Raw genomic sequence first — 26,931 nt, 5'->3', positions numbered from 1 at the left:
TTTGTGTCTGCCCTATTTTTTTAATTCTGGGAGTAAAGTTACATTTTTTAACTTAAAACTGCAAAAGCCAGCAGGACATGTTATTAAAACCAAAAAAAAGATGCCAAAAAATGGAAATCCCTAAAAATACTCTATAGGGATTTTTTTTGTGTGTTTTTGCAAACTCAAAAGCCTACACGGTACTTGTGAAGTGAGACAATAATATACGGCCCTGACAAAGTCCTCAAAATCCCACTCTTCCCTTTCTGCTAAACCCACCGTGAAACCGCCCGGGAGACGGTGCCCGCAGACAGAAACTCCTGCGTCTCCTGGACACCAAAGCAACGGAGCCCCCATGTGTCTGTCCACCGCTCGGCTTCCCGCCGCTCTGGTGAGCCTGGGACCAGCCTCCTCCTGGGATGGGGGGCACGGCGGGTGGGGGCACGGGGCGGGGGCAGAAACACAGGAGCAGGTCCAGGGAAGTGAGAAATGCATTCAAACTACACTCCTTCTTTTAAAGGGTGAGACGTCTTTTTTCTCCTCCTCATTTCACAAAACATTCATTCTCCCAAAAGCCGGCTTCAGGGGTAACCAGAGCTCCAGGAAGACTGTGTCGAGCCCCGGGCTCCCAGAAGCAGCCCGAGTGAGCAGCGACCGGATGTTGCGAAGCCACAGCCAATCGCAGCGTTTCCGAATCAGGACGGGCGCTGCGGGCCACCCATCTCGGGGACTTTCCACTGGGGGGCCCCGGGGATTTTTAGAACGTGTGGTACCTGTCTGCTTAGTCAGGGGCACTGCCTTCTTTTTCCTCAGATTGTCAGATGGAAAATGACAGCGGCCAGCACAACGGTAGCCATCTGGTGGGTGAATAAATCAAAATTATACCTATTCTTCTCGTCAGATCGGCAAAAAGGTACATTTTTTGGTGTGTCGAAGAGTTTTAGAAATTAGTTTATGCATGCCATGAAATGAAAAAGGTTGAAAATTGCTGCTCTATTTCAACCCCCTTTGATTTTATAAAATAATGCCAATCACGAACATCAACAGACTTTAGAAAGTATTGCAATGGGAATAAATGGTTATGTCTTGTAAGAATTCGTTTAAAAAACTTCGTATTAAATAGTTTATTTTATTCTAAAGGCACTTGCAATTCAAACATGTCGGTTCTAGTCTTAAAAAGAGAAGTGGCAGGAAGGCCTTTTCCCCACAAATTTGTGTTTCTTTTTTATTTTTTCAACCATCCCGCCCCTGACCCCAGAGTCCGTGAGGACAAGGGGCGCTGGGGCTGGTGCAGTGGCAGCGGGGGGAGACCGGCAGGGCCCCACTGCCATCTGTTCCAGGCCCAGAAATAATGCGTTCCCCAGGAGTGCGTCTCCGCGAGGGACAGACGGCGGCCAGGTGCTCGCTTCTGACGGACAGGCGTCCCCCAAGTGGGATCCAGGCGGCCCCGCCGGGCGGCGGCCCCTTCCAGGTCCTGACAACACCTCTGGGGGCTGGGACACGGCCGTGGTGACGGATGAGTGGACGGTTCAGTCCTAAGCCAGGGCAACAAATGGGGACTCAGGAGCTGCCGGGGCCGCATCTGGGCTATTTGTGGTTTGGAAGCAGACGTGGCTGAAGTACCTCTGACTTTTTAGGTGCAGCCAGGAGTCAGCAGATGGTCGCCCCAGAATGAATGGCTGTCGTAACCTGTCCTCACATGGGACAGGGCAGCCCGCTGCTAAATTCAGCGGCAGTGTCCTCGGTCGGTCGGGGTGGGGGAGCCCCACAGTGAGTCTGCCAAACAGAGGGCTCCCTGTTCCCACGGCTCTGCCCCGGAGTTGGCGCCTCCGACCAACCTTAACAGATGCGACCTCTGAACCAAAGCTTGCGTGGGACCCTCCAGTGTTCCTGGTTGGACGCCCCACCCCCTCTGCCCTCTGGGCACCCACAGGCCCGGTGCGGGAGCCCTGAGTGTCAGCCGAGTCACTGCCCCCCTCCCCCGCCCCCCAGCAGACTCTCAGCGGGGTGGAGCTCCAGAAGGGAGAAAGGGGAGGAGAAAGCAATTCAGAAAGTGAAGTAAGGACAGGAGAGGAGCCCCTAGAACACCGACAGGGGGCGTGCTCCAAGTCGGAGGCAGAGGCCAACAGCAGACATTCTGAGCTCCACGGGCCACACAGCCCGTCACAGCCCCGCGCATCTGCGGCGGCTCAGCAGCCGCACACGGAACACGAAGCGCAGAGGCTGCGTCCCAGAAAAGCTTCTTTTCACCAACAGGGGGCGGCCGCACGTGGCCCCCAGGCCGGCGTCTGCCAGCCCTTGACCCGAGCGTCCATCACGTGGTGTCCTGGGGAGACCTGGGACCTGAGAAATGGTTTACGGGCCCAGGTTAGCTGAAACCCTCGTTTGCCCATTTCCACTACGTATTCCTGGTTTTTCCGATTGAACTCATACCACCAACCCAGGAGACAAAACGGAGCACAGAACTATCTATACTAAATAAGACTGAAAGACTTTTGTGGCTACCCTAGCTGCCTGACACACTCGGATGGGACCTACGGAGTAAGTGCTGGTACAAGCCAGTCTGCACACCTGTGACTCCCTCCTCACCACCACACGCAAACGCCTCTCTCCCCAAAGCGTCCACCCGTAACCACAGTGATCTCCAGTAAAGCACACCCCACGCATCCCAGACCACAAGAAGCATCCCGAAAGCCCTACAGATCTCCACGACTCAAGGTGAGCAAGTGGGAGGGTGCTCAGTGAGTCTAGCGGTACAGTAAGAATGCCCCGTGGCCCCGAGGGACAGCAGTCCCTGCGCCACCAGAGAGGCTGCCGGCGCTGTGCTGGGCGGAAGGGCCCGGAGACGTCCCTGGCCAAGGCAGACCAGCCCCCACTTGACCACGTGGCCCGTGACGTGCCCACCGGAAAAACCTGCATCTTAATTCCCGCTTGGCACAAAACAGCGTAACTATTCACTCTGTCAAAGCATAGGTGCCCTCTGAAAGCGTGAAAGGAAACCGAAGGCATGAACGCCGCCCCTCGGACAGGGAGAGGGGGTTGGGAAGGTGGGGGCGTGCTGGAACTTAGAGGCGTCTCCGAAAGCTGGCTGTGTTTGTTGGAGCTGATGGAAAACTGGCACCGTCCCCAGGCGAGAACCCTAAAACAGGCTGAATCACCGGTTTGCACAGAGGGTTCCGACAGCAGTGCTGCTACTTTTAGGGGGGTGGGGGGCTGGGGGGGGTGGGGGGATCGATTGGTATTTTTCATACATCGTCAGGAGAAAGAAGCTTAATGCTAAAGTAGTATTTCCGTCGGAACACTTTCATCTCTTACTTTTGTTTCAAGTATAATATGAGCACTTTTTGGAGAGATATGACCAGGAGCATAGGGAAAACCCATTCATGGAGCTTGGAATGGCGGATTCTGCGTGTCCACGTGGCCAGTCCGCAGGACGCCCGGACATTTGCCCAAACAGGGGTCCTGAGGGTGTTTCTGGATGAGATCAGCACTGGGACTGGCGGCCCCGCTGGGAAGACGCCCTGACCCATGTGAGTGAGCATCGCCCGCCCGCTGAGCCCTGGGCCAGACGAGNGTGACGTGCCCACCGGAAAAACCTGCATCTTAATTCCCGCTTGGCACAAAACAGCATAACTATTCACTCTGTCAAAGCATAGGTGCCCTCTGAAAGCGTGAAAGGAAACCGAAGGCATGAACGCCGCCCCTCGGACAGCGAGAGTGGGTTGGGAAGGTGGGGGCGTGCTGGAACTTAGAGGCGTCTCCGAAAGCTGGCTGTGTTTGTTGGAGCTGATGGGAAACTGGCACCGTCCCCAGGCGAGAACCCTAAAACAGGCTGAATCACCGGTTTGCACAGAGGGTTCCGACAGCAGTGCTGCTACTTTTAGGGGGGTGGGGGGCTGGGGGGGCGGGGGGATCGATTGGTATTTTTCATACATCGTCAGGAGAAAGAAGCTTAATGCTAAAGTAGTATTTCCATCGGAACACTTTCATCTCTTACTTTTGTTTCAAGTATAATATGAGCACTTTTTGGAGAGAATATGACCAGGAGCATAGGGAAAACCCATTCATGGAGCTTGGAATGGCGGATTCTGCGTGTCCACGTGGCCAGTCCGCAGGACACCCGGACATTTGCCCAAACAGGGGTCCTGAGGGTGTTTCTGGATGAGATCAGCACTGGGACTGGCGGCCCCGCTGGGAAGACGCCCTGACCCATGTGAGTGAGCATCGCCCGCCCGCTGAGCCCTGGGCCAGACGAGGAGGTGCAGGGGGAAGGGTGCGCTGCGTCCTGGCCCAGGGCTCGGGCTGAAACGTCGTCTTTTGCGGTCTTGGATGCAGACTGACGTCCACCTTCACCGTGTCTGGTTCTCAGGCCTCCAGACGAGGACCAGGACGGGACCCGTCTGTTCCCCCGGTTCTCAGGCCTTGGGGTTCAGGCTGGGACCACGGGACCGGCTTTGCGGGGTCTCTGGCTGGCAGGCAGGTCTGGGGGCTCTCCAGCCCCCATAATCGGAGGAGCCAGTTCCTTAAAGGGACCTCTGCGCATGTGTGAGGCCAGACAGAGCTGGGCACGGTCCAGGCGTCCCCATTTAGGAAAACACACAATAAGAACCCCCTTCTCTCCTTTTTTTTAAATCATCGAAACCTAAAGTTTAACTTTTTAACCAATTAGAATATAAATTCTTCATTCTGACCACTTCTTACAACCAAATAAATGCTGTCGCACTGAGGCGTTACATTTTATAAGTTTTTAAAGCCTGTCATCTGAGCTTAGTAGCTATTCCGAGTATAACACTAAAAATAACGCAGCCCCACGAGATTGAATTAAATAATTGTAGCGGGTCGGTCCCCAAAGAATAAACATTTTGAAACAGAAACTGTGCCTTCATCATAAAAGTCCTTAATGTCCATCGAATGTTTAAAGAGACCTGTAGGTGGGCCACGAGAAATTTCTTCCCAGGCTAAAAATCTGCATACAAAGTGTTCCCTGGAAAGAAGTTTCAACCAAAAGTCACAAAAACCAAAAGAAAGATAAACAACGGGAAGCGTGACCTGACATGGGCTGGATGGCTGTGTGCTGCTCGGAGTCAGAACGGGTCCCTAGTTCTTTGAACTTGAAAGACGCAAATTACCCACTTTTCCTCTCAATTGTGCCCTAAGTGTCATCAAATGATGAGCTGCTGGTTCACAGAGTCAGGGATTTCTTACATCATAATCAACCAAAAGTAAACGTTTCAAATGTCTATGGCAAAGGACATTCTTTTTCACTTTTTTCCTATATGGCACTACAACCCATAAAATCTTAATTCGGGATTATATTCAAAACATGTAATGAGCCACACGTGAACTGAGTGACATTTTGACGCCAAGGAAATCGTTAACTCGGGGTGTTGAAAGCGGCCCCAGGAGAGCAGTGATTTCACTGAACTGGTCCCGGGCACACAAACGTCCTTTGCGTCACTCTCCCCACTCGCCCGCGCACCTGCGGTCCAGGACGACCACAAGGAAACGCGGGCGTCAGCAGACACGGGTCCGGGACCCCGCTGCGGCCCTTGCACGAGCAGCCTGCCGGCACCGCGCACCCACCCTGGGCACCCCCTGGTCTCCGTCTGCGGTGTGGGGGTGCCCCGTCCACGTCCCATTTCGGAGCGGTCAGGACGGCGCAGTGACACGGCACGGAAGAGCCAGACCCACCCTGAGAGCAGAGCCCGATGAAGCAGACTCACCACCCTGCTGTAGAGACCGCACTTTGGGAACCCCCGTCCCCAGACGTGCTGGGTGCTTTGCAGTTAGCATGACACGTCACAACAGCCGGTGCGCCGTGGGCCCCGCGTGTCCCTGTGGGGCCTTCCCAAGGGCACCCAACTCATCCTCTGACGCTGGTGCTTTCTACAGCCCATGGTCAAGGTGAGCACAGGAGGACTTGGGTGCAACTGCCCGCCCCTGGGGGAGAGTGTCCGGTTTGTCACCGGCTGTGCCGCCTGACTCACTGAACTTCCTGTCACCTTTGTAGTTGCCTCGAAAGGTGTGAGATGTCAGGAGAGGGAGCAAGGAGCAGGTGGTGGTCGTGGTTTTCCTTCCTCGATGTTCTGTTCGCCGCTGGCACGCTGCTGGGAGGTGTGCTGAGGCCCAAGGAGGCGCGGGGACAGCACGGCTGGGAGCAGGCGGCTGACCCTGACAGGGAGCCCCAGTGCCTGGGGCAGCACCACGGCCCAGCAGCAGCAGCAGGAGCACCAGCTTCGGAGCTCAGCTCTGCACCCACAGGCCCCACGAGTGGGGACAGGCCTGAACTCTGCCCTTGGGAGCCTGCTGTCTAGTCGGAAGGGCTGACATGCATGGGTAGTGACAAGGGCACGGTGTCCAGCAGGTGCAGAGTGCACGGTGATGACGCAGCCCACGAACACTGGAAGAGGGCACGCAGGACCCCTTCTGCGAGGAGGAAGGAGGGTCCCCCACGATCTGCGGGTTCAGTCTGAGCTCAGGCGCCCCGCCCATGGTCTCAGTTTCCCGATGGCCAGGGGCGGGGACCTTTCAGTGGGCCAAAGCAGCGTGTGTCTCAAACCTCCAACTCTTTTGTGCTGGACCCTCTGATTCAAGAAACGGGGGCCTGAGGTCCTGAGCCAGAGCGAGACCCCCGGGTCCCTGCACACTCCCACGAGGCGCATGTGGAACCGGCCGCGTGCCTCTCGCCCTCCCAGAGCGGGCGGTGCGGTGGGAGCCTACATCCCACGTGGTCTCACCGATCTGGACGGTACGAAAGAGGAAGCAGCGGCCATTGACAAGGCCATTGACAAGGCCTCCTTACACAGCGCATCTGCTTGAGAACCTGGCTCATCCGGGCTGACAGACACAACACCCATGCACGAAGTTCAAATACAGGATCCCTAAGCAACAGGCCTCTCCTCTGAGAAGAGAGAAACAAGGAGAATGTGGACAGCAACGTCTGGGTAGCGACGGTTCCTGGAGGGAGAGCCGACCGGGACCAGTGCCTCCAAGAGCGTGCCTGTGTTTGGGAGACAGGACAGTGAGGACACGAGGCAGCGCTGGTCTGCAACACTCTGCAAGTTCAGGTGCACGCCACGGTGAGGGACACCTGTCTGCACCACCTGGCGCTCACCACCAGGAGTCTGACTCCCCTCCCTAACCACACGGCTGACCTGCTGACCCCAGACTGTTTCTGATACANACAAGGGCACGGTGTCCAGCAGGTGCAGAGTGCACGGTGATGACGCAGCCCACGAACACTGGAAGAGGGCACGCAGGACCCCTTCTGCGAGGAGGAAGGAGGGTCCCCCACGATCTGCGGGTTCAGTCTGAGCTCAGGCGCCCCGCCCATGGTCTCAGTTTCCCGATGGCCAGGGGCGGGGACCTTTCAGTGGGCCAAAGCAGCGTGTGTCTCAAACCTCCAACTCTTTTGTGCTGGACCCTCTGATTCAAGAAACGGGGGCCTGAGGTCCTGAGCCAGAGCGAGACCCCCGGGTCCCTGCACGCTCCCACGAGGCACATGTGGAACCGGCCGCGTGCCTCTCGCCCTCCCAGAGCGGGCGGTGCGGTGGGAGCCTACATCCCACGTGGTCTCACCGATCTGGACGGTACGAAAGAGGAAGCAGTGGCCATTGACAAGGCCATTGACAAGGCCTCCTTACACAGCGCATCTCCTTGAGAACCTGGCTCATCTGGGCTGACAGACACAACGCCCATGCACGAAGTTCAAATACAGGATCCCTAAGCAACAGGCCTCTCCTCTGAGAAGAGAGAAACAAGGAGAATGTGGACAGCAACGTCTGGGTAGCGACGGCTCCTGGAGAGAGAGCCAACCAGGACCAGTGCCTCCGCGAGCGAGCCTGTGTTTGGGAGACAGGACAGTGAGGACACGAGGCAGCGCTGGTCTGCAACACTCTGCAAGTTCAGGTGCACGCCACGGTGAGGGACACCTGTCTGCGCCACCTGGCGCTCACCACCAGGAGTCTGACTCCCCTCCCTAACCACACGGCTGACCTGCTGACCCCAGACTGTTTCTGATACACTCTCCTTACACTTTTCATTCAGAAGTGTCTTGTCACCAGGCCGCCCAGAACTACCAGTCGCACTGTCGTTTCCTCAGTGAGGACAAGGGGGTTCGTTAGTCTCGCTGCTGTGGCGGCCGCCACGCCTGTCACACGGCGGGAAATGTGTTCGAAAGTTGGTGGATCAGCTTCAAACACAAACCAAATTTCATTTAGGAGATCCCGAAGTCACCCACGCACCAGAAACCTCCTAGAGTTTTGAATGGTCTAGAAGAAAATAAAATAGCGCTACAAATATAGAAATAGAGTGACTATTTAAAATGCAAGAAAATATTCGGAACGTTCCAGCAAGGGCCATGCAACACTTCTCTCTCAAACAGGTGGACAGGAAGTAGGCCGCACCTATCACTTGAAGAAATAAAGTTCAGAACTTTAAGGGGCTTTTTCACATACTCGTTCAAAAAACGGCACTTAGTCACAAAGCCCTGAGCTTATTAAAGAACTTTTATGCCTATGAGACATGTGATGCATGTATTCATAATGGATTTACCACATGTAAAAACTGCCCGGTGAATAAAGTCAAAACCCTTATCTAGTGCGCGGTGAAGAACCAACGAATACTGAGCAGCAATAAGTTAACACATATTTTGAGAACTAAGGTCTGGCATGTGTGTACCTCACTATAAAACCACTTTAAAGAAGGTCACTGTTAACCAGGCACCGCACTGCGGACAGTCCCGCACCACTGGTCTGCACGGTGCCCGGGGCCGCCCACGCCCGCGCTCCTAGACCTCCCCGCGATGGCCCGCAGGAGAACGGAATGGAGGAGAAGGAGACCCTGTTTGCGTTCCCTCCACCCCATCTTCGAGCTGGCGTTCTCAGCGACATCAGACCATTTCCTACGCTTCCTGGAGTCGCAGACACTCTGTGCTTGTCTTGCTGTCTGCGTCCCCGGCGCTCACCACACAATGGGCACACAGTAGGCACAGGAATGCGTGCTGAGCGAGTGGGAAAATGAAGCCCGCCCAATCCTGCTTTGTCTCCGTGAGCCTAAAACCAGCGGTTAAAAAGTAACCCAAGTGCCTCTTTGGAGTAAAAAAGGCAGCCAGTGCCTGAACCTCAGCTCCGCCAGGTGACCACACAGGTGTCCGGGGTCATTGCTGTCAACGCCGTCAACGCCGAGAGTCAGAACCGAGTCAGAGTACGAGGCCTGGAAGGCCGGCAGCAACCAGTTCGCTGCCCCTGGGTCAGTCGCCCTCAAGCGCCTTCTGCCACGGCTCACTCTTTCCTGTCAGGACTTCTCCTTGTTCTCTGCTGCCTTCAGGGCAAAGTCCACATCCCCTGGCCTGAGATCGCAGGCCCCTATTCATTCCACGGAGATGCGCTGAGTTCCGTCTTGGAGGGAGGCAGGGACTGAGGATACGGAGATGGGCAGCAATGCACCCTCCCTTCCACTAGCTCATCGCCTAGTGAAGAAATGTCCAGAAAAACCTGCCATGAAGCGGCTGCAGAAAATCAGCAGCGTCTCGGAGTTCAGGCCGGCCAGTGCCATCCCCGAAAGGCCGCTTCTCAGCTGGGGGATACGGGGTTGGTTTTTCATCCTACAGGCGCCACTTTGGCAGCTACAAACAGGATGAGTCAGCGCCTCGTGTTCTACCATTTTTGCCAAACGGGCCCATTTTTGAGCTTTAGAAATCCTGATTTCACCTGCCACAGTGGCCCGCCTCCAATGCCGAGCATGCAGTGACACGGACACTCCGGAGACAGGGAAGGCCCTCCTCACATGGCTGAGGACACTCTGCATGAGAGCAGCAAAACTCGGATTTTCTGACTCCTCTGAGACAGTATCGTTGCAGCCCGTTTCCATGTGATCACACACACACACACACACACAAGTGCGCGTGCCAAGGCCTGGGAAACGGCTGCCTCCTCCTGGGAGTGGGAAGACTGCAGGGACCTGCACACGAGCGAAACGTCCTCCAGCCCTGCAAAGCCACAGCCCGAAGCCTCGGCTTCAGGGGCGGAGAGGCGTCCTGGAGGCCGGGGGAAACGTGGAGGTGGCTGAACTGGAGGCCTGACGGAGTCCGGCAGAGCCGGATTCCCCGCAGGGACCCTCCAGCCATCGCGGGAGTCCATCTAGCAGCCTCGTTCCACCAGGACAGGCTTCGGGCCAGGATAACCCTCTGCCCGGTTTTATTCAGAAGTAACCGACGCACTCCACTGTGCGAGTCCGAGGCGCACAGCGTGGCCGTCTGCTCTGCACATGTGGTCAAACGGTCACCACAACGGACTCTACCACCCATCTGCCCCGACGGGTCCAGTGAAGAGGAAAGGAGGGGAGAAAAGGGGGTGAGAACGGCAAGGGTCTGCGCCCAACGACCCTACAGCCCCTCCCGAGGGAACAGCTCCACCACCCTGTGTCCCGGAGAACTCCTCCGTCACGGTCCCCTTCACTCCCGCACAGCCACGGACGCCACCAGCTGTCAATCCCACCTCCTTACCCCAGACCTGCTGGGTTCCCGCTGCTGCCGCAACCGTCGGCTGCCCTTCGTGGCTCCAGTGGTTCCATTCGGACTCTGCACACTCACCAGACCCCCTCCCGGAAATGAAAATCTAATCACAGCAGGACTTAATGAGCGACCCTTTAACGAACGAAACATACTTTTCCCAGTCTGGCTCCTAGCCTGCCCCCACGTCTCCCGCAGAAACCGGGTGCTCGGGCCGTCGTGAACCATTCACACGCCCTCCGAAGGCCCGGCCGCGTCGTGCCCGCCTGCCTCTGACTCCGGCTGTCTCACCGAACAACACTCCGCCTGGGCCGCCTGGCTCCGTTGTTAAACTGGGAGAACCAGGGCGGCCAACCCGGAACCATCCGCGGCGAAGGTGGACGTACATAAAGCCAAACAGCTGGGGCCATCTTCCAGTCTGATTATAAAAACATCCTACTGAACTCCTTGCGCTAAATAATTCATAGTGGGTTCTATCGTAGCAAAGCTGATAAGGCCCCGTGGAATACAGGCTGGTGCTTGGAAATGCTTTCGTTAGCATGAATTATTTATTGTAAGGTCATTTGTTTGACAGCCTCTGGTCTGTAACAAGTACTTACAAACCAAAAAAAAAAAAAAAATCATCAGAAAAAGACACTTCTCATTTCAATAAAATCAAGAAAAAATCTAACAGGCCTGGCTGAATTGACATAGGACTTAACATTTCATGGGGACAGAAAGCCGTCCGTTCATCCGCTGTACACACCTGCTCTACCACGGACCCCGCGCGCTGACCCCTGCTGACCTCCCCAGCCATCTCCCTGCACACACACCGCACAGCACAGCCAACCCCCAGCAGCAGGAAAGGGCCTCCCGCCCACCCGTCACCCCCGATGCTGCTGCCGACTGGGTAAGGAGCTGCGGCCCAGCGCACCCAGGGGAGGCAGCGCCGGCCACGCCCACTGCCGCCCGGCCACGCCCACTGCCGCCCGGCCACGCCCACTGCCGCGCCGGCCACGCCCACTGCCGCCCGGCCAGTGAGTCTTCTCTGACCCTCAGGCCAGGCCGGCCTCCTGANCTGCTCTACCACGGACCCCGCGCGCTGACCCCTGCTGACCTCCCCAGCCATCTCCCTGCACACACACCGCACAGCACAGCCAACCCCCAGCAGCAGGAAAGGGCCTCCCGCCCACCCGTCACCCCCGATGCTGCTGCCGACTGGGTAAGGAGCTGCGGCCCAGCGCACCCAGGGGAGGCAGCGCCGGCCACGCCCACTGCCGCGCCGGCCACGCCCACTGCCGCCCCGGCCAGTGAGTCTTCTCTGACCCTCAGGCCAGGCCTCCTGATGGCCTTTGGGTCCGAGCTGGTCGCTCAATGGTCTGTTTTGCGGGTAATTTGGTGAGGAAGACGCAAGTGGTGGCTAACACAGCAACGCTAGCAGTCACCTTAATTCTGCTGAAATCGCTGCCTTCTCCCTCCTTCTGCTCCCCTTCCCCCTCAAACAAAGGAAGGGCAGTAACTGCCGGATCCCTGAGCTTGCTTGGGCTCTTGTTCACTGAGCACAGATTTCCAATGCAAACTGAAATCATGAGAAAATTAAGGATGGAGGGGGAAAGCAAGTGTGTAAAAGCCACTGCCCGACTCCTAGTCACCCATAACTGCCTCAAGTGTGTAAAAGCCACTGCCCGACTGCTAGTCACCCATAACTGCCCCAGCTTTTCATAAAAGTAGTTTTCACCCTGGCTGGTGTAGCTCAGTGGATGGAGCGTCTTCCCGCACACCGAAAGGTCGCCAGTTCGATTCCTGGTCAGGGCACAGGCCCGGGCTGTGGGCCAGGTCCCCAGCTGGGAGAGCTCGACAGGCAACCACACACGGGTGTTTCTGTCCCTCTCTGTCTCCCCCCTCCCCCTCTCTAAAAATAAATAAATAAATATTGTTTTTTAAAAAAGAGTTTTCAATGTACTTGCTTATCGGGTAGGTCACGGACATGTTTTCTGTGTTAAAATTTGCCTCCTGACAAAGTAAGTCCGACTGCCGAGTCCCTGAGGCCACAGAGCCCGCCCAGCGTGTGCGCGCGGGATGCACAGTTCGACGCGGCCGCTGCCGAGCCACCGCGCACTGAACCCGCGTCGTTCACCCCGGGCGGCTGCGGCCCGCCGAGCACAGACCGACCACATACCCTGCCCTTTGCACACGCAGACACACGTGCACCGGAACAGTGGCCTTGCTCGGGCACCTTACCCTGTGAGGCTACGGTGCCATGGAGACACCGTCCAGAGAACAGGGACTATTATTTGACATTAACAGTAGGAAGAACAAACCCGACGTCACGCCGAGGACGCCACCTGGGGTTTTACGTGAGAGACTCGTAGAGGCTCCCAGAAAACACTGAGAGTCTAGTGACGGCGACTGTGGTTTCACAGACACTAAAACAGTGAAGCAATCGCAATCTACCGCAACGTTGTTTCCAGAAGCTTCTAAATCTGCAAAGGTCCGTTTCTCTAACCAAGAAGTCTGAGGAAGCTGGCATTGAGCAAGAAGCTTGAACAGCACGGATCTGCAAATCACGACAATGGCATGATTTCGGTCTCCACAGGACTACAGCTTCCACCGTCTCTCTGCGAGCAAAGCCAGGCAGCAGCCACAGGGCAGACAGCCAGCCCTTCCCGGAGCCAGGACCCCGGGAGCGTGGACACACTCCCCCGGGACAGGCTCGCCGGCCACCTCCCAGCAGCATCGTCCCCTCCACCGAGGCACCGGAGCATTGCTCCTGGGACACCAGGCTCATCTGCGGAGCTGAGGCTCCTGACGACCACCTGCCTCAGGGACGATGTCACCGCGCATCCCGCACTGACCAGGAGAGCCACCCCGCCTCACCAAGGAACCATTGCTTAGTCTCCCCCTGGCCGGTTCTGCCGAATGTCCGCTGGATGAGAACGGAGGCACTGACCCTACGCTCTCCACTTAACCAGCTGCCTCAGAATTCCCGGCTGATCTGGACAGCAGCCCCTGTTCTCCAGCATCAGGCACGCAATGAGGCAAGACCACATTCCCATTTGTCCCAAGAGTCTGTCCCACCTTGCCTAACCCACCCGTGGGAGTCTGTGCCATCTTGCGGTCTTGTCACCAGTGACACGCCCAGGCCAGCTGCAAGCGCACCTCGGGCAGAGATGGGAGAAGGTCTCCAACGCCCGTCCTGGCTGCTGGTGAAAGGTGACAGTCACAACTGCCCGCTCCTTTGAAAGCGGTCCCGCGGAAGGACGGCCTTCCCACTCTCGCTAGGTGGAAGCCGCCCACACCCCAGGTCCAGGGAGGCGGCCAAGCCCGTGGCCCAAAGAGAGTGGCCTGAGACCCCACAGGGATGGGAGCCGCCCATTTCTTTCTTTCGCCCCATTTCAGTGAGAGCCAGTGCATCTCCAAGGAGGGGGTGGCGGGCTGGGAGGAAAGGCGCGGGCACTGGAGACGCTCCTGAACCCGGGTTTCGGTCCCTTGCCCCCTTCTCTGCCCCGGGCCTTCCGTCACTCTGTTGGGACACACCCAGCGTGCTGTCCCCACTGCTGAAACACAAAGAGGACTCGGCCCTGATTCACTGGGAGAGGAAGAAAGAGGCTTTGACAACGTGGGAGGCCAGGACTGCGGCCAACAGCGGCCAGGGGTCTGTCACTACAGAGCGGACAGGCAGGGCGCCCGAGCGGCTGCCGGTCAGGTGAGGTCTTGCCGGGAAGGCTCGGGGGGGCCTGCGGGCCCGTGTGGGGGCAGAGGTGGCAGACAGGGCGGACCCCCACAATGGAGGCCTGGGACACGGGTGCCGCCCATCAAGGAGGAAGATTAGGCGGGAGCCCAGGCAGGAGCGGGCCCCACCCAGGGGACATCTCCGAAAGACAACGGCTCTTTCAGTGGGAAAGAGCCTCCAAGGAGCAGGCGTGTCGGCGTGTCCTTTTCGGGGATGCACAGATAGGTCAACGGACACGTGCGTGCACACACACATGCATACAATGAACTCCATCCCAGACCTTGAAGGGGGCTGGGTGGGGAAGAAGACACCACCGGGGACTCTTCATGAAAAACGACACGGCCCTTTTTCTCAGTAATTTCAAACCACGCGATGGTACAGCTGCAGATTTTCAAGTCTACACTGCAGTCCTCCCTACAGCTCAGAAGCAGAATTTATCTCAGTCTGCTTTAACCAACCCCCCGGAGCCCCTCGAGGGCGGTGCTGCTCTCGGCTCCATTCTGGCGCTGGTTCCCAAGCTGCCGTCTACCGAGAACCAGAGGAAGGGCTANGGGGGCTGGGTGGGGAAGAAGACACCACCGGGGACTCTTCATGAAAAACGACACGGCCCTTTTTCTCGGTAATTTCAAACCACGCGACGGTACAGCTGCAGTCGGGATTTTCAAGTCTACACTGCAGTCCTCCCTACAGCTCAGAAGCAGAATTTATCTCAGTCTGCTTTAACCAACCCCCCGGAGCCCCTCGAGGGCGGTGCTGCTCTAGGCTCCATTCTGGCGCTGGTTCCCGGGCTGCCGTCTACCGAGAACCAGAGGAAGGGCTCAGCACTGCGGCGCACGTCGCTACTACCACCAGAACTGAGAAAACGCGAAGCTGCGAGTGGCTCCGCAGGCGTCTCACGGAACAGGCGGGGGGTGCGTCCTCAGCGCAGCCCTCGGGCCGCGTGCTGCCAGGTCTGGCCCCGCGCCAGGGTGACGTCCCACGAGCTTCTCCACCAGTCCGCCCCCCCCCCCCCCCCCCANCGCCCGGCCCCCCCCCCCCCCCCCGACACTGTATCTCGGTCGGTCTGGCTCACGTCCTCTGTAAGCAATTTGTCTTTAAAGGTAATTATTATTGACATTGTACTGGTCTTCCAGGCTTTCAGCAATCGGAGCTGGGAAAAGAAGCTGAAGAAGGGCCATCTCTTTGGAAGCGAAACCCCCGGACGCTGTGTCCGCCTCCAACGGGCGCAAACCAGATGGCGATCTTCCCTCCACTCACAACGAAGTACTTTTTCTTAAGAAGGGAATAATTTGGGGGAACAGAAGGGGGGAATTGGGAAAACTGTCATGGCATAGTCAATAAAAAATACTTTAAAATGTGAATAATTTCAGTATTAAGCTAGTCATTTGCTCATGAAATCAGGTTGCTGTTTTCTCACGGGGTGGGGGTTAGTTTGGTAAATATGGCAGAGAGGCGCCCCCCCCACGTCCCTCCCCATGGGAAGCCGAGCCACAGCCCTGAACCCGGAGGGGGCCGGCCTCTGAGGAAGGAGACAGGAAGGCTACTTACAGAAGAGCCGCTAAGTCGGCTTCTAATCAGTCTCCTCTGACGGCCCATCCTCTTCCATCCCCCATCGGAATTCCAAGAACTCAGGCCGTGTTCCTGCGGGTCGGGTCTCAAACTAATCACCACACTCATCTCTACAAGGACTCCACCCTCCTCCCCGGCCCCCCGGCCCCCCCCCCCCCCCGTCTTCCCTGGCCCTGGTCCCCATGTCACCATACCCAGAGATCTTTCAGAGCCTGCAATTCGGACACCACACCCCGACTCTGCCACCCGGTCTCTGGGTGCCCCACCAGTGACCACCTACACCTCAGACCTTGTCACATGTGAGATGTCCCTCATACCACGTCCTTCCTCGGGCCTCGCAGGGACATGCGCNCCCGGACTCCACCCTCCCCCCCGGCCCCCCCGCCCCCCCCCCCCCCCGTCTTCCCTGGCCCTGGTCCCCATGTCACCATACCCAGAGATCTTTCAGAGCCTGCAATTCGGACACCACACTCCGACTCCGCCACCCGGTCTCTGGGTGTCCCACCAGTGACCACCTACACATCAGACCTTGTCACATGTGAGATGTCCCTCATACCACGTCCTTCCTCGGGCCTCGCAGGGACATGCGCCTGGCGTCCCTCCCAGACTTCCCTGAAACCAGTTGCTCAATTGTCCTGGACATTCCCTCACGCTGGGGGCCGCCGGCCTCCTGCCCCGTATCATCCCGGGAGGCGGCATCTGCCAGCCCCGGAAGAGCCAGTTCTGACAAGAACGGCCTGAGAGGGAACATAAGACGTACAGGACGTGATTCACACCTGCCGGAAGCTCGTACTCCAGGCCGGGGCCCGATCCAAGCGCGGCTACAGGCAGGCTCAGCAGCCCTCGAGGCCCACGGATGCCAGAGAGAAACCTCTCTATACCTGCTGTGCAAAGTGAGCAGAGCCTGAAGAACGGAGGTGACTTTGACACACTGTGAACAGTCGAGGTGCAGCACACAGGCATTATAAGTGATGCAAAGAGCACAAAGATAAACCAGGGAAACCAGAAAGGGCACATTTACCAAAAACCATGGCGATTGGTCAGGCGCGACTGAAATACAGGGGAGCACAAAGAACTGAATGTGCGAAGGTCGGTCGGGGTCAGGACGAACACGGAGCCCCGAGAAACGGCTGAGCCAGGCAAGACGGTGCAGTGGGGGGTCACTTGTGCAACCCGTACTCGGCAGGCCCTCAGAACCGAGCTGTTCCGGAGGCAGAGAGAGAGATCTTTGTTTAGACGGCCTACTCGCATTCCACGACCTACCAGCAACCCCCAAGCTCCTGTCTCCAACCTGCCACAGGGGGGACCCAGCGGGAGGATGGGGAGAACGAGGGCCAAACGGGGAAGGAGGAGCCAGGCAGCACAGGTCTCCTCGCAGCTGCTGGGAGTGCCCTTGGTCGGTGCCCGCGCCTCTGCGTTCAGGCTCAGGCCTTCCCAGTCCAGAGCGAGCCGACCTGGTCCTGCAGCTGACTTGAGCCTCAAAGGCGGAGCAGTTGCCTGAGCCATCTCCGGAGCAGCACGTGCAAACACCCCACCAAGTCCACGGGAGGGAAAACAGGCCTGTGTGTCTTGCTGCGGAAATACTGCCCTTCGGGGACGACAACCCCATACTTGACTGAACAAGGCCTTGTCAGGGGCCACATCTGCGAGACAAGGGTCCCGCATTGCCCACCCTACCAGCCCAGGCTGCCCATCAGCCCGCCAGCAACACCCTCGCCTCAGCCAGACACGCCCCTCTGAGCTGTGTTCCGTGGGGGTCACTCATCACGACGTTCCTGAACACCGTCCACGCCACCAGGCACGAGGGACAGAAACATCGGGTGCCACCGGGCCGGGAGCCAGGGTGGCTGCTGGCACACCTCGGGGAGGGGGGCTGCCCGTCACCAGGGATGCGGGAAATAGTGAGCCTCCCCAGCGGCTGAGAGAGCCCACACTGTGAGCGGGGCTGCGGGGCTGGGGCGGGGCCGGGGCAGGGCCTTCTGTCGGGAGGCAACGGCACCAACACTCAGCTGTGCTCTTGTCTTTCACATGCTCAGTGGGCTTTACTCATAAACCATTTACACTTCCCCGTCACACTTGTTTTAACTGGTCCGTAACAGTGCCTTCAAGAGCACACAGCCAGCGCTCAGCACTAGTGACAAGCGGCAGAGGAGGCTGACCCACAGGCCTAAACGACTGGGAACGCTGCACGCCCCTGCAAAGCTGCAGCAGCAGGAATGAGCACCATAAATGAATCTGGAACATTTAAAATACAATGTGTGTGTTTTTACCGACCACGTGGCATTTCTCAGGTGGTCTGGGGGGTACCTGCCCACTCACTGCAGGTGCGGCTCCGGTCGCCGACCAGCGGCTCTCCCAGTCTGTGGGCAGAAACCGTGCGCGCCACGGGCCCCACCACATCAGAGTCCCCGACACAGTATTCTGCAGACGGTACTTGGGGAAACACGAGAACAGGACACGTGCTTTGAAAATACAGCCCATCTTGACAGAGGCAAACAGCTCACCCATACGTTCTTGAACAGCTGTACAAATTTTGCCAACTTACTTTCAATGCACAAGCAATTTCAAGGACTCACGGAATAAACTGTTTAGGATTGATTTCATTAACTGCTGATCATTCTGCTTTATAAACTCAAATTTTCACTGTAACAGGGAACACAGGTAATGAATGAGAACCGACTTTTAATTTCAAGAGAAGAGAGGCATGGCTACCGAGGTGAAGGGAACAGAGCCTGTCTGAGTCCAGGAGGAGAAGAAACAGGGGGAGAAGCTGGCCCGTGGGCTTGCCAAACACCCAGGCTCACGTGCAAGACGCCACGGGGCCCATGAGTCACAGTCAGTGGACCAAAACGAGGAACGACGCAAAGGCTGGCCCCGACCTATCGAGGCATCCGACGTCACGAAGTGTGAGTTTTGAAAAACTGCCCGGACAACCCCATGGCCACCCATGACCGTCCTGGCCCTTCCCAGCCTCTCCACGGCCTCTACTGAGGGGTCCTTCGCAGGACAGGCCCCCACCACGGTCACTCCTGCTCCCGCTCCGGTCCTATTTCACAGCGAGGGTGTGGCCGAACACCACCGTGACTCATGTTAGAGGCAACGGAAATGCGTCAGCACGGGGCTACCCCGCACTCAGGGGCCTGCTGGCTCGAGTCGCAGCCCTACTGTGGGCGGCCGGGGGCGCGGCGCCGGCACGTGATCGGCGGGTCTGCTGGGAGCGTGCACTGTGAACACAGCGAGGTTCTGCTGATTCCAGAGGACTAGACGAGGAGAACACAAAGCTTCCTACCGAGAACATGAATTCCTGTCTACAAAGTCCATCCATCAGTAAGCATTGTCCGTGTATAACAAACATTTTTCAGTGTACCTGTATTTGGTGAATAACAGTTCATGCCTAGAAATCACTGTTCAGAATAGGGACATGCTATTTGCCTCCAATAAATGACCTGCCGACCAGTTCTGGGCGTCTCCGGAGCAGTATGCGAACTTACCGCATCCCTTTAACACAGGGCCCAGCAGTTGGACGTGACGGGTGATGGAAGCCCTGACCGGTGTGACTCGGCTGGGCGTCGTCCCGCAAAGTGAAAGGTCACGGGTTAGATTCCTGGTCAGGTCACACGCCTAGGCTGCGGGTTCGGTCCCAGTCCAGGCATGTACAAGAGGCAACTGGTGGACGTTTCTCTCTCACGCTGACGTGTCTCTCCCTCTCTCCTGCCCTGTCTTCCCTCTCTCTCTCAACAGTAAAGGGAGGGGCGATGCAAGATCTGCAATGGCTTGCATTTCAGAAGTATAATCATTTTTAATAAGGATAGCTATTTATTTCTCCCAATCATAATATAATAAATATAACATGGTTACAACCCTAACCAGAATAAGAGCCGTTTTCCAGGTAAATATGAGGCTATGGGGGAAATAGTTTAACAATGAGCAGAACTACAGGCACACTAGAAAGAATATTTTTAATCTTGTCATTGTGTAATCAGTATTTAAGGGTCCTGTTGTAACTCCCATTGTCTGTCGTAGAACATATAACACCCCCAAACCTCTGTGTGCGGCTTTTCTTCCACCTGAGGAACTAGGGTGACGGCCTCTCCCGGTACTCCCTCCAGAAAAGAGCATCGAAACACCAACTCAGACGCGGAAGCCGTTAACATACAAATGTGGAAATAGCGGCGCAAAGAGGAAGCCAAAGGGAAAGGAGCGTGGAGCTGGGCAGGAGCCCTGCAGGCAACGCGGGGCCCTGGCCGAGGGGCGGGTCATCATGAGAAACGTCCCCAAGGCCTAAGAATAGAGAAACAGGTGACATGAAACTGACACTCACAGAGCTTCCTGGCATGCTCTCAAAGAGATGCTTCCATCTCGTCCTCAGAGTGATCTCACCTGAGCTGAGAAAACTCGCCTGAACAAAGCAAGGAGGAGACAAACAGGGACACTCAGAAAGGGCAGGGCTGGGGCCACGGGGCCAGAACAAGACCAGAGGATGGGTGCGTGCCCCAACTCAAGGCTCTCCCCACGAAGAGCGGCCCTCCACAGTATTCTTTTTCTATTTCAGTGGGGAAGGGTCTTTTATGAAAGGCTAAGTAGCTTTTTTAGAGAAGAAAAAAATCTGCTAACCCCCTGCTCGGGCCAGACATCCCCTCTGAAAGGGACGCGGTCAGGACAGAAGGCTGACAGTGATGACCACCAAGGACACACACCAGCACCTGCTTAGGTCTGCACTCTCAGTCAACCACGGGAAAAGAGAGACATCTGACCCCAGACTCCACCCCGGTGCGGTGCGAGGGGACCTGGGGGAGGTGCACCTGCCCTCAGAGTCGAAGGACGCATGTGGGGTTGACTTCCCACCGCACCGAGCCACAGGAAACCCTCACGAGGTGGGGGAGTCTAGAAGAGGTCCAGACATTGACGAAATCTCTGAGATAAAACATGAAGTTTGGGGCTGAGTAACTGCACACTCTTCTGAGGTGATCAGAGAAGGTGCAGAGACTGTCACGAGGGCCCACGGGACAGAACAGGCCACACAGCACTGCTGTGGGAAATCCACGTCAGTCCCAGTGTCGCGACCTTGAGTCGTCTCTAGATCTACAGTGCTGTGGTCGGGATCAGTGCTGGCCGTCCAGCTGCGCCGCAGAAGGAGAGTTTCACCGGAACACAGCGACTCTAGCCAGTCTGCCTATTGCCTGCGGCCACAAGGCAGCAGCTATGACAGAGGCCACATGGCTCACAGGCCAGAATTATTTGTCACCTGACCCTTTCGAGAGAAGTGTGGAAACCTGCGCCCCACACAAAAGCAACCCACAGTGAAAAACTTGCCCTCCACGACCTACTTACACTGATTATCAACAGGAGCCCAATGGCAAGAATTGCAGAAAGATCTATCTCCATTAAGCAACAGAAAACACACATTTCTAAATTTTATAGACCGATTAAGTTCTGTTCATTTGTACACTATTCTGATTGTCTCTGTATATAACTATTACAAAATATCTTATTATATAAGCTCTTTATTAAAAATGTACATAGTATGACAGGCTGTTCTTCCGACAAAGGTGACAAAAGAAGTAGGTCAAATTTGGGAACCCGTCACGACCGCCTGTCCTCCTCTTCCCCCTGCTACGAAAACCATGAAAAAACACCTCGAAGTATTCTCTTTAGAAAAAAAAAATACTTGAAGATACATAACACATAAGAATAATCCAACTATTAATCACCAAAAGAGGAGTCAGCAATTTAGAAGTTTCATAGCTCTGAATGGGTGGTCCTACATGTATGTGTAAGCTTAAAAACTCTCACCTATCTGCACATAAAATTTACCTTATTCCAATCACGTAATGTTGTTTACCCGTGCCCTATGAACATAAGGGAGAAGGAAGTAAACTGAAACATTTAGAAGTATGAGGAAACATTCATTGAAACTCTTGTATATTTATAGAAATGTGGAGGGATTGCTGATAAAGTAATTCAGAGCAAACAGTAATAATACACGTCATTTCTGAGACACCCTCAAGCATCAGAGTGAGTTTGCTATCATGTTTTATATGCAGTGTATTAAAATACCTACCATGTTAAACTAGAGCAAGTACTGGAAGGGACAAATATTTTCATTTTCATGACACCAGGAATGTGGACCGAGTGCTGGTTTGCGCAGTCACAGCGATGCCGCACATTTTTAAAATACCAAAACCTATTTTTTTAAAAAATCAAAGAAAACAAAACCTGAAAGGAATGTTGGAACTTATTATCTAATGAAGCAACTTTTTTTCCAAAACTGCATTAAATCATCACTCTTCAGATGCCCTGAATGGCAATGGCTACATTATTAATACCCTACAGATGCATTTTGAAACCTCAGATCTGGTTCCTAGGAAAACGGTGTTTAGTTCTAGATATGTTGTAAACACCTCAAACCACATATTTAAGTGGCGGGAAAAACAGTAAACACACTATAATTAAGAATAGTGAACTGTTTGACATAAATCAGAGCCCCAAACTGTCCACTGAGGGGAGGGCAGCGGGGGCACCAGCTGCACTACTCGGGTCCCTGCCCCTGCCACCCCGACCTCCGCTGCGCAGGCCGAGGACTAGGCCGGCACTCCCCACCGTGTCCAAGCGCGAGCGCCGGAGCTCGCCCACCGGGGACCGCGTCAACGGGACAGGGGACTCCGATCACAGAACAGATCTGTCTGAAATCGGGTTACTTTAACCGTGGGAAGATGCCCAGGTCACTGTGGAGTCTGACCCTGCAGGATGACTCGAGGGGAAAACCAGGTCGGTCCCCAGGGCCACGTGTAGTTGGCTGGGCAGCCTGGCTTCCCGTGCACCGGCAGTGCAGCCAACCCTTGGGTCGGAACGTGCTGCAGGGGCGAGAGGACGCCAGAGGCTCCTCGCCCTCGTGTGCACGTCAAACTCTGCAGGCCTTCGGCGGCACAGCGCCCGTGGCACAGCGCCCCGCCGCCCACAGACTTCCCTCCCGGGAACTCTGGCACTCGGGCGCAGCCCTGCCCGGAAGTACCGCCCCCCAGCGGGAACCCTCCGTCCTCCTCACTCATTGGCTGCGGAGGCCGTCAGTGTTACGGAGCGAAATCGCAGGCCCGCACCTGGCAGGCTGCCGGGGCTTCCCCCGCCCGCAAGGAAGCAACCAGCCCCCCGCCCCACCCTCCCGCACACACACAACGGGGTCCTTCCCTTTTTATGTCGCAGGCCCGTCTCCCACCGTCCCCACAGTTTCTGCACTTGGACTCCTCCTGGAGGCAGTTTTTAAGCTCCGCCTCCTCTCCCGGAGTCCAGCCAGCTCCCCGGCCAGGGCCAGAGGATGCTGCGGTTTCAGCAGTGAACCAGTGAGGCCTGGAGCTCCCCGAGGCCAGCAGCTCCCCGAGGCTAGCAGGAGGTTCCTTCCCCGGCCAATGAAAGAACTTAAGTTTTACGTTAACTGTCTTCCGTCTACTGGCCTGCCTTCTCCACTGCTGCGGCAGCCACGCGTACCGAGCGTCCATTCATCAGGAGTTGCCCTAACGCATTACAGGGCTACTGGCCTCTCGCTGATTCCCCGCTGCCAGATTTATCGGGTCGTCCCCAACGCACCACACTCCGAGTGAGAGTCCCAGGCCACTCTTCGACCCACCCGCGGCAGCTGGCGCTCCTGCACAGATTGATGGAGGCACAGTTCCGCACTACCTGGCGACACCCCTCGGTCACCTGCGCGGAGTGCGCACGTTTCTTAAAACTCAGAATTCCTCCGAGGAGGAATTAGAAACAGCGGTTGTAATTACGAGTACGCAATGCTCTACAAAAAGGGGGCATCTGATTTTTTTCCCCGACTGCACCCTGCAGATCACCAGTCTCAAAGGAGCGGGAAAATCATTTCATTTTGTAACATATCTCTGACTTTCAGTTCCGTCACTACCACTGCTCAAAGAGGGGAGGGGGCACGGCACATCTTACTGTAAAGTAGTATATCATTAGTATTTGTCCCTTACAAGGACGACAGCAATGTGAGGACACGATCGATTTGTTGGATACCTTGTGTCCCGATGCCTACAGAGTACGGGAAAGGGGCAACCTCGCTGCAACATACGCAGGGTTGCATTCTCTTCCCGGGACCGTCCTGGGCAACGTCATCCTCCCACCTTTCTCTTCTTTCCTCCGGGCTCCCCTTCGTCTCTCTGGCTCTGGCCTCTATTTTCAATTTCCTTCTTTCCCACTGCCACCATCGCCATCCATGTTGGCTAGGGCCTTGCCATCCCTGTCTCTGGCATTCGTCACCCCAACGGAGTCCCACGAAACTCACTGTCCAGCAGGCCGGTCATCCCGCGCTACTCAAGCCACTGGGGAATCCCACCAGCTGCCCTCTGCGCTGAACTTCACTCTGCCAAGTCTGGCCTCGGCGGAATCCTGACAGCTGGGCCTAACCAATCAGCGACGGAAAAATAACTGGAGCCACCAATCAGCACCCGCCTGGCGGCGGGAGGAGGGACTTCACCCAAGTTCCTCGGGTCCTGAAACTGAAGACCTGTTGCCGCCGCCACCGCTGCCGCCGCCACCGCCATGGGCGCGCAGTTTCTTAGTTACCGCGGCCGGAACCGGTGCCAGGCGCAAAGCCTCCGCCGGTGCCTGCCCACGAGGGGGACCAAGCCCCCGGCTCGAGCGTGGCACGTCCCGCCCGGCCTCCCGGCTGCGGTCACGGAGGACGCCAGCGCGGCCTGGACTCCCCGTCCCCATCCGCCCCGTGCCCGCGACCACACAACGACTCACCAGGAAGTGGGGAGTCGTCGGTTCTGCTGCCCGCGAGGGGCCTAGGGCTGGCGGGCAGGCGGCCCGGCCAGGCAGCGCCACGGAAAGGCCCGCAGGGCCGAGGAGTGTGGCTGCGGGGCCTGAGCCCAACGCCAGCTCGCGCCACGCTGCCCCCGCAGACGCTGCAGGCGCGGCCACCCACCCTCTCACGGCCCCGCACGTCCCGGGCGCGAGCCTAGCAGCAGCCCATCCTCCCGCAACTGCTGCTCCTCCTCGGCTGGACGCTGCTGTCAGAAGTGTAAACATCCCGGCATCCCCGAGGAGAGGGCGGGGCATCCCTCGGCCACGCCCACCGCGCCGCCAGCCACGCCCCCTCCCTCCCTGCCCCTTCCCGTCCCCCAGCCCCATGGGCGGACTCTCGGGTGGTCCCCGCTGGCTTTCCCCACAGCGCCCTGCAGAGCAGAGGCAGCCCCTCAGCCTTACCCTGGAGCCAGGCAGCCCTCCTCCCAGGACATCGCTGTTGCTGTCGTCAGGCCTGGCGGTGCGGAGAGCATAGCTATTCCCCACCCCGCCCCAGCCTTTGGGCCAACTTGCCTCCCACTAGGGGCGGGGGGTCTCTCCCTGCTTTCGGACAAGCTGAGTTTTGCTCACCTATATTTAAATGTCCCCACTTGCAAGCGGTGAACCACATGGGTGACGGCCCCTTTCTTCTGGGTCACAGTGCTGGGATCCCATCCTCTCTTACTATGGGGTTTCAACTGCCTGTACGATGGCGAGCCTGTGTTCAAGCCCCAACCTGGCGGACAGTGGCTCTGGGGACCTGTCAGAGAGGTGAGCGGCCCAGCTTGTATCTGCACTCTTAGGGGGGAGGCTATGCATAACACACGCTATAATATACATACACATTCATATCCCAAAACCCCAGCCCAGGAGCCGCCGAAGGCGACGCTTTGCCTCCAGCCCCTTCCAGGCTTCAGTCACTGGTCAGGCATTAGCGCGGGAAACAGTTAGGAGGCAGGGTGCCGTCAACCACACCTTGATTTCTAATCTCAGCTCACTGACTATTAACTCTGACCTGGTGGCAAGTCGTTTCACCTCTCTCAAGTATGAGTCCCTTCATCTGAGAGAGGAGACCACAGCAGTAATAAACACCTGTCTCTAAGCCTGTGGCGAGGATTCCATGAGATAATAATGCAAAGTATTTAATAAGCCCAAGGGCCCCGCATGTAAGAAGTACTCATTCCATAGCACATATTTGCGGTGTATAAGGCGCAAGTTTTTGCCCAAATTCTTTAGGGAAAAATGAGGATGTGCATTATACGTGTGCATAATGATTACGTACCATGGGTACAATAATGCATGCATAATGTGCCGAGAGATGTGAGTGCTTGTCAGACACTGCGAAATACAGATGTCGTCACTGCCCCCAGGTCTGGTCACCAGTTTGACTTTCTGGCCGAGGGGGTTCGAGCCACGGTCGAGGAGGTTGTAGCTCAGATACTTCGAGTGTTAAGGCTATGGAATTAAGGCCTGGAAAGTTTCTTTTTAGAAGGAAAATAATTCGAGATCTCAAGAGGAGAGGTGGAGTCCAATTGCTCCAGAAGTATTCACCAAAGTGCTGGACGCGGTTCTGAGGAATTGCGAGACACAGAGGCCCCCCTTCTCCTGGGGCTCCCCCTGCGGTAGGAAAGGCAATAATAATAATAATCCTATAAATAGGTACTATGTCAGGTGGTGATGCGCACAGACTGGGAGCAGGGCAAGGAGACGTGGGGAGGCAGGGTGCTGCCTGGGATAGGGTCACCTGACCTTGGGGCAGGGACCTACAGGAAGGGAGGCAGTGAGCCACCTGTCTTCCAGGAAGTGGGCCCTCCTGGGAGCAGGTGTAGCTTGTTTGAGGAATGACAGAGAGGACAGAGGTCAGAGTAGCTGAAATCCAGGGAACGGTGGGTGAGCAGGTAATGTCAGAAGAGGGGGTGGGGTACGGAAAGGGGACACATGGAGGACCCTGTAACTTTGAAAAGGTATTCTGAAAGAAATGGCGAATCGTAGCAGGGGTGACCGAGCAGGACTCGGTTGGGGAGCGCACAGCTGTACTGCGGGGAAGAGCCTAGGGTGGGAGGAGCTACAGCAGTGGGCTATTCTGGTGGGCAGGTGGAAGATACCGATGACCTAGACCACTTGTCTGCCACAGCAGAGTGGACAAGAATGGCTCCAGGTGCATTTCTAGACACGGCCAACACGCTTTGCCCGTGGACTGGATGGGGGAGCGGCAGGGAGGAGCCGCGACGTTGGCATTTGAACCGGATCTCCTGTGAGGTCGCGCTGCACCAAGATCAGCCAGTCAAGCGCGAGCAGCACCCTGGAGTCGCTCACAGGCACCTCTGGCAGGAGAAATAACCAGGTGTTCCCAGGGTGAGGACATTTCAAG

General features: G+C 56.7%; 1 protein-coding gene across 2 annotated transcripts in view; it reads right to left on the bottom strand.

Annotated features, from left to right (window-relative positions):
- The window catches only part of NEK7 (NIMA related kinase 7), an 81,153-nt gene extending 56,328 nt beyond the window's left edge, over positions 1–24,825 (bottom strand). The window contains exon 1 of one of the 2 annotated variants that reach the window (XM_037070464.1): positions 24,522–24,825. The gene's annotated coding sequence lies outside the window, so the exon portion shown is untranslated. Of the gene's footprint in view, positions 1–24,057; positions 24,122–24,521 lie in introns of those variants that run through there. The other variant, XM_037070465.1, reaches the window with a different exon arrangement.
- Positions 24,826–26,931: the final 2,106 nt, after the last annotated feature.

This window comes from Sturnira hondurensis, unplaced genomic scaffold, assembly GCF_014824575.4.
Source record: "Sturnira hondurensis isolate 20B ecotype Veracruz unplaced genomic scaffold, ASM1482457v3 Scaffold0018805, whole genome shotgun sequence".
NCBI lineage: Eukaryota > Metazoa > Chordata > Mammalia > Chiroptera > Phyllostomidae > Sturnira > Sturnira hondurensis.
Note: the sequence above shows the minus strand (reverse complement) of the source record. Positions and strands in the feature narration are given on the sequence as shown.